The 8,381-nt window shown below is 39.6% G+C and overlaps 1 protein-coding gene across 2 annotated transcripts in view; it reads right to left on the reverse strand.

Annotated features, from left to right (window-relative positions):
- Nucleotides 1–8,369, reverse strand: part of LOC104862752 (up-regulator of cell proliferation) — a 43,069-nt gene extending 34,700 nt beyond the window's left edge. For both annotated transcript variants that reach the window (XM_010624960.3, XM_010624958.3), the window contains exon 1: nucleotides 8,213–8,369. The gene's annotated coding sequence lies outside the window, so the exon portion shown is untranslated. The remainder of the gene's footprint in view (nucleotides 1–8,212) is intronic.
- Nucleotides 8,370–8,381: the final 12 nt, after the last annotated feature.

Genomic DNA, 8,381 nt, shown 5'->3' on the forward strand with positions numbered 1-8,381 from the left:
AAAAAAAAAAAAAAAAAAAAAAAAAAAAAAAAGTTAAAGGGTTTTACTGGTGATCTATTTTTTATGGGTGAATTCTGAACAATTAATCTCTTTCACTTGTCAAAAGTATGCAAGATTGTGTTTCCTTTTGATGTCTATAGATCTGTAGTGATACCCCAACTCATTTCTAACATTGATAATCTGTGTCTTTCATCAATATTAACAAGGTTTGCTATGAATCCTCTTGAAGCAACAGCTTTTTCTCATTGGGTCTTCTGTACTATTTTTCTATATTTCATTGATTTCTTTTTTGTTTTGTTTTTAAAATTTTTTGGTACAGGGATGGAACTCAAGACCTAATGCTTATGAGGCAGGCAGCGGCACCACTGAGGTAAATCCCCAGTCCTGAATTCAAAAGACCCCTTTTTTAAGACAGGAACTATGTAGTCCAGAGGGCCCTGAACCTGCTAAATTGCCCAGGCTGGTCTTGATCTTGTGATCACCCTAGTTCAGCCTCCCAAGTGTTGGGATTATGGTTGTGTGCCACAATGCCCAGCTTCTGTTTCCTTTTTCTGACTTTCCTGATTTGCTTGTGCCTTTTATTTCTATTTTATAAACTTACATGTATGTGGCTATGCTTTTGAATGTTTCTACATGTATAGTTTTAGTGGTTGCTGTAGGTGTTACATTATACATAACTTAATACGTCCACTGGAATTAACATTGCACCAGTCTGAGTGAAGCATGAACACTTTACCATTGTTTTTCCTGTTAGCTTCTCTCTGTCATGTATGACATAATTATCCTAATCCTCCTCCATATTTACAGCCACATTTGACAATAATTTTTGCTTCAATTGTCAAATTTAGTAAACTAAAGAAAATTGCATTGTATTTATCCATATGTTTCTTTTTTCCTTCCTAATGTTCTAAGATGCCTTTCTTTATTATTTCATTTCCACCAATTTTTTTTGTGTGATACCAGGGATCCGGACCTTGTGCTTACAAGGCAGGGGGTGGAACCACTGAACTAAATTCCAGGCCCTACTTTTATCAGTTTTTTAGGGTAAATCTGTTGATGAAAAATCTTATCAGTTTTCCTTCACCTAAGAATATCCTGATTTCTACTTTATTTTCTTAGTTTTGTTGTTGGTGCTGTTGGTATAAACTGTCTTGCTAATAGGGTCTCACTATGTAGTTCAGGCTGGCCTCAAACTCACAGCAATCCTCCTGCCTCTGCCTCCTGAGTGCTGGGACTAGAAGCACGCACCACCATGCCCAGCTCTACTTTATTTTCTGAAGAATACTTTCACTGGTCAGAAAATTAAGTTTTATTGCTTTCAGGTTTTCAAAAATGTTATTCCATTTTATCTTGGCCCTTATGGATTTCTGACCTGCTGTAACTTGAGTTGATTTTGTCTTATAAGTATTAGTTCTTTCCTGTTATTTTCAAGATTTTTTTAAACTTTTTCAGAGTTTTGACTATTTTTTCTGCTTTAGGGAAGGGTACTGGGAATCAAACTCAGGACCTTACACTTGCCAGGCAGGTGCAGCACCACTGAGCTAAATCCTAGCCCCTCAGAGTTTTGTTTTTGTTTTAGTACTGGGGATCAAACTGGAGACCTTGAGCTTTTGAAGCAGGGGGTGGAACCACTGAGCTAATCCTCAGCCCCCCACCCCTCTTTTCTCTTTTTGCAGTACCAGGATCAAACTCAGGACCTTGAGCTTGCAAAGCAGATGCAGCACCACTGAGCTAAATCCCCAGCCCTTCCTCAGTTTTGACTATGATGTACCTTGGTATGGACTTCTTTAGGTTTATCCTACATGTGGTTGGCTCAGTTTCTTTAGTTTTCTATGTTTATGTTCTTTGCCATCTAGTTTTGCAGCTACTTCTTTTTCTTGTACTGGGGATTGACCCAGGGCCTCCACACTGAGTTATATTTGTTTTGTTTGAAACAAAGTCTCACTAAATTGCCAAATTGCCCAGGATGTTCTTGAACTTGCAGTCCTTCTGTCTCAGTCTCCAAGTTCTGGGATTACAGACATGAGACACCATGCCTGGCTTCCATCCAGCTCTTCTTTACATCTTGATTTCTTTGTTGATTTTTAAAATTTTCTCATTTCTTTCAAATTGTCTGCAATTGTTCTCTTAAGTATTTTTATGATGCTTCCTTTAAAATCTTTGTCAAATAATTGTAAGCTCTGGGGTTTTTTTTTTGTTTTGTTTTGAGACAGGGTCTTGCTATGTATGGCCTTGAACTTGCACCCATTCTGCTGCCTTAGCTTTCCACATGCTGGGATTACAGGCATGCGCTACCATACCTGGCCTCTATGTCATTTTTCTTTTTTTTTTTTTAGAAAATTTGAATGTATTTCATGATTATTATTTACTTTTAAATTTAAATTATTTTTAAAACAATTTTATAAATATTTTTTCAACTATGTAATACATACTAAAGACTAATAAAATTTAATCTAACAAAATATGTTTATGTCCTTCAGTGCAGTGCAGCAGAGGAGCCCAGAATCAGCTTGAGACCCTCCAGTAGGCCCGCCCCTTTGATGCAGTGCAGCAGAGGAGCCCGGCAGCAGCCAGTGATCCTTGTGTCATTTCTGATGTGAGGTCTATTGGTTCTATCTTACTCAAGTTGAAAGATCCTTAGAATGAATGATTTTCAATTATATCATGGACATTTTGTGGATTAGGTTAGGAGATTCTGCATCTTATTCACATCTTCCATTTTGTAGGCCTTCGCTCATATAACAGAGGAATAAAGGCCTCAGCCCATTACTGCTAAATGAAAGTCAAGTCCAATACCCAGTCTGGAAAAGTCTGGGAGAAGGATGAACACCTTGTAACTTCCTCTTGGGTGGCTTGCATGGGCCATGAGGGAGGGAGGGTATCATCATCACTGGGTGGGAATGGCAATCTCAGCTCCACTGGCCTTCTCTGACAGTATCCCATCTCAACACAACATTGCTGCTGTGGAAGTCTAGTCTCCACTAAACCTTTTCTGATGAGGACAGGGACCATCTTGTTCCATGGTACTGACCAGAGTAATATTTCTGAGTTTATCATACTACTAGGTTGTTCCTTTTTGAGTCCTTTGACTGGAAAGAGCAAGCTATTCTCAGGGATCCTGCCCTACCACCCTTACTCTCAACTGTGCTCCCACAGTGCTGCCTCTTTAGCACTAGAGAAAATGAGATGAAAACTCGAGTACTCATTGCCACGTCACTCTCAGTTTCCAAGGTTCCTCTGCCAGTCCAACTTCCTTTCACATTTCATTTTTAAATATTTTCATGAAGCCCAATTTATTGCTTTTTCTTTTAGAATTGGTGTTTATTATTTTGTATTTAAGATACCAAATCCAACATCAGTAAGACTTTCTCTTTTGCTTTTTTCCCTAAAAGTTTTATTGTTTTAATTAATTTGATAATTAAATCTATGATCCTTGTATTAGCTTTTCCACTGCTAGGACAAAATACATGACAAACACATTTTGGCTCACAGTTTCCAAGGTTTCAGTCCATGGCTGGCTTGTTCCAATACAGAAACATCATGACAAAAGGGCCTGGCAGAAGAAAGCTGCTCATTCCAGGACAGCCCAGGGACATGGAAACAGCCTCAATGTCATACTCCCACCTGACCCACCCAAACACACCAAAAGTGTGCTTTATCAGTCTCCTAGACATCCTTCAGGCCAATCAAGTTGACATTAACTATCACAATTTCTTTCCTTTTTATTTTGTGGTGTTGGCAATGGGAATCGTGTTAGGCAAGCATTGAGGGTCAGCCCCAGCCGTGGAAGTTCTGTTTGTTGCTAGTACACAGAAGAAATACAATGGATGCTGTATGTTAATCTTACATCTGTAACTCTGTAACCTATTAGGTTTTTTGCTGTTTCAGATTTCTATACAAATGATCATGCCATGTGTAAATAAAGAACAACTTTCTTTCAGCTGGGCATGGTGGTGCATGCCTGTAATCCCAGCACTCGGGAGGCTGAGGCAGGAGGATCGTTGAGTTCGAGACCAGCCTGGGCTACATAGTGAGTTTCAGAACAGTCTCAACTACATAGTGAGACCTTGTCTCAAAAAAACAAAAACAAAAAAACTTTCTTTCTAATCTGCCTTTTATTCCTTTTCCTTTCTTTATAGCAATGGCCACAACATCCAATTCAAAGTTGAATGTTGAATAGTAGTGGGAGCAAACTGGCTTTATTTCTGATCTTATATGGAGACAACATTTAGACCTTCATGAAGTAAATGTTTAAAATTCGTATGTTGAAGCCCTATCCCCTAGTGTAATTGTATCTGGAGACAGGATTTCTAAGGAGGTAATTAAGGTTAAGTGAGGTCACAGAGTAGGGCCCTGACCCAATAGGATTAATGTCTACATACTATCAGGCTCAAGAAAAAAACACTACATGTAACATTACACTCCACTTAATAATCTGCTTTTCACAAAGGTATATCACTTAGCAACTATGTACAGAGTCATCCATCCCTCAGGATCCACGGGAATTGTGGTATCCCTGGATGCACAAGTCCCATGTATAAGATAGCACATTTGCATGTAACCTATGCACAACCACCTGTAGACACTTCAAATCCTCTCCAAATCAAAATACCTAATGCAATGTAAATGCTATGAAAATTGTTATTACACTGATTATTTGGAAATAATGGCAAGAAATACCTATACATTTTCAGCAGAGATAGTTTTTTTCTCTGATATTTTCAAATTGTGGTTGGTTGAAATCATGGATGTGGAACCCATGACTATGGAGAGCTGATGATACTAGGATAAGCAGACAAATAAGTACACTGTAAATAAGGAGAGCTAGAGTTTTTACTGTTGAACAAAGAGTTACATTATAAATAAGGCAAGAAGAGGAAAATTAGACCTGTAATGTTGGATTACAATTCGAAATTTTAAAAACTCGTAAATATATAACTGAGATTGCAAAGGCTAAGCTGGCAAGATAAATGCAAAGTGGGATGCTAAAATAATTCTGGATCAGAAAGAAAAATTAGCAGGATACTTAGCAAAATCTGAATAATGTCTGTAAATTAGTTAATAATGCTGTATAGATGTTAATTTTCTGTATTAGACCATGTCCTATATAAAATGTTTGTTTTTGGTACCAGGGATCAAACTTGGGACCTTGCACTTGCAAGGCAGGTGGCAGAACCACTGAGCTAAATTAATCCCTGGCTGTCCTATATAAAATGGTAATCAGTAGGGGCAGCTGAATTGAAGAGCATAAAAGAGCTCTGTATATTGCTTCTATATTTTAAACAGCTTGACAGACATAGTCTACCCATCAGCAGTTCCCTCCCTCCCTTAGACCCAGTAACTATTAATCTATTTTTTATCTCTATACAGATGCCTGAACATTCCATATGAATGAAATTATACAATATTTGGCTTTTGTGGATGGGTTTCTTTCACCTAGTTTGACATAAGAAATACATATTTTGCCTTTGTTCCTGGCCCCAGCACAGAGTTTTTTGTTTTACTTATTTATTTAGCAGAGCTGGAGAATGAACCCAGGGCCTCACACATACTAGGTAAGGGCTCTGCCACTGAGCTACACCCACGGTCCTGACTGTATCTTTATAGAAGGGGAAATTTAGATATGGAGGCAGAGCTTGCATAGACGAAAGACAATATGAAAACACAGGGAGGATGCCATTTACCAGACCAAAAAAAAATTGCCTAAGACTACAAGGAGAGAGAGAGAGAGAGAAGATTCTCCTTCACAGTCCTCAGAAGGAACCAATTCTGCCAATACTTTTTTGTACCAGGGATTGAACTCAGGTCCTTGTGCTTGTGAGGCAGGCGGTGGAACCACTGAGCTAAATCCCCATCCCCTCTGAATACTTTTATTTTAGACTTCTGGTCTCCAGAGCTGTGAAACAGTCAATTTCTGTTTGTTTTTTTGGTACTAGGGATTGAACTGGGGTCCTTGCACTTGCAAGCTAGGCTCCGGAACCACTGAGCTAAATCCCCAGCCCTCAATTTCTGTTTAAGTCACCCAGTTTGTGCTATGCTATAGCATCCCCAGAAATCTGATACATCCACGTTGTAGCACATATCAGTACTTTATTTTGAAAAAGACTCCATTGTGTGGTATATCACTTTTTGTTTATATGTTGAACATCTGGGTTGTTGTGACCTTCTGACTAGTATGAATAATGCTACTATAAATATTTGTGGCCACTAATTTGTAACAGCTAAATTTTAGAAAAAGCCCAAATGCCCATCAACTGATGAATGGATAAATAACATATGGGTTTTTTTTTTTATACAACGGAGTACTACTCTGCTATAAAGGATGAACTTGAGGCATTGATAGCTAAATGGATGCACCTTGAGACCATACTCTTAAGTGCAATAAATCGGACACACATTTAAATACTAGTTTCTGTAGTGTGAGAAATCAAAAGTGAAAATAAGGACTAAAATGTACAATAGACACTGGGAAATGGGAATAAAATGTTCAAATGAGAAGGGGAACAAGGAAGGGGGAAAGAAAAGAAGGGACAAGAAAAAAAAATCAAAGGAAAAAATGGAAACAAAGCTTTTATACATGGGGGGATGGGGGAAAAAAGCAAGATATACCATACTGGTATAAATTCCCTATGATGAATGTTAACATATATATCTAAAATGTATCAATAAATCTTTTGCTAAATAAGTATTTGTGGCCAAGTATCTAGGCATATTTTAATCTCTTGGGTATATACCTAAGAATGCAACTGCTGTGTTGTACAATAACTCTGTTTAGCCTTTTTTTTTTTTTTTTTTTTTTTTTTTTGAGACAGCGTCTCACTACCTAGTTGAGACTGACCTGGAACTCACTAGGTAGCCCAGGCTGGTCTTAGACTCAGAGTGATCTTCCTGCCTCAGCCTCCCAAGTGCTGGGATTACAGGCATGCGCCACCATGCCTGGCTCTATGTTTAGCTTTTTGAGGAACTACCAAACCATTTTCCAACTACCAAAACCATTTTACCTTCCCTCCACAATGTACAAAGCTTCCAACTTTTCCACTTTTTTTTTTTTTTTTTTGAGACAGGGTCTTGCTGTGTTGCCAAGGGCTGTTCTGGAGCTATTTTTCCACTTCTACTTCCCAAGTAGCTAGGATGACAGACATGCACCATCACAACTAGCTGAGGTTTATATTCTTACACAAATATACAAACAGTTGTAAAACTTTCTGATCACCTGTTCCATGAGAACAGAGCCATTAAACAATGTGGGAAAGGATGGCCCATGGACTAAGAGGAATTTCTGTTACTACTTTTTTTTTTTGAGCCAGGGTGTTACTATGTTGCCCAGGCTGGGGATTCTCTTGCCTCATTCTCTGGAGTAGTTGGGATTACAAGCATGTGCCACTTCACCTGGTTGGTAATTCATGCTGTAGATGTGACAACCTCAGGGAAGGTGCTATATTGTCCAGTGCTTGAGTTGGCTTTGGGAAGGAGAGCACCAAGATGGAGAGCAGGTAGCCAAGAGTAAAGGAATGTAAACGGGAGAACGAATAGAAATCCTTTACAATCTGCTAGGCTGCAGGTTACTAGGTAAACTGGAGGATACTAGGTCCTGAAGGGCCCAGATGCCCCTGAATGTATCCTTCTAGACCACAGGTTCTCTTGAATAGTTTTGGGGAAAAGATGTGGCTTGGTATTTTAAAGTGTAGCTCATGAAGTTGTGTGGGGGTCAGGCTGGGGGCATGAAAGAATGAAAGCCAGAGACATTATGTCCTGACACACTTAGAGATGACCTGTGTCCTGACGGACCAGCAACAAGCCCAGATTACACCTTTGACCCTAGAATAATTGCAGCAGCATCCCCTCTCATGCTCCTAAGTGTCTCACATCAAAAGAACTTCCACAATTCTTACCATTACTATGTGAGCTACAATGATACTGTATATTGTATTCTATTTCATTTTATAAAATGTTATTTGCAACCCGTTAAACTAATGTTGTGACACACTGACTGGTTCGTAACTGATTTGAAAACTGACCTAGATACCGCCCAGGTTCTGGGAAAGAGGAAGGAGACGGAAAATTAAATGGTGGTAAGTGGTTTCAGGCCCTAGTTCTGCAGACGCAGCTCTGCTGGCCTCTGCACATAGCTGTGTCCGTTTACTACGTACATCTGCTCGGAAGAGCTGCGACCCTTCGACAGTAATGCATATAAAAGTGTATGTATACTCACAGGGCTGAGAACCACTACCCTCAGGAGTTACGTGACAGTCTGGGGAGGAGCCCGCACAGGGAATGGGTGCATTGCGGGTGAAAGCCCGCGGGTCCCCGGCGAGTCACTGTGATCGGCCTTGGCTGACCTCAGGCCGGAGCAACGGAGCCCGCGCGACCGCCCCACCGTG

This window comes from Fukomys damarensis, unplaced genomic scaffold (assembly GCF_012274545.1).
Source record: "Fukomys damarensis isolate Sample0158 unplaced genomic scaffold, DMR_v1.0_HiC HiC_scaffold_17, whole genome shotgun sequence".
Taxonomy (NCBI): domain Eukaryota; kingdom Metazoa; phylum Chordata; class Mammalia; order Rodentia; family Bathyergidae; genus Fukomys; species Fukomys damarensis.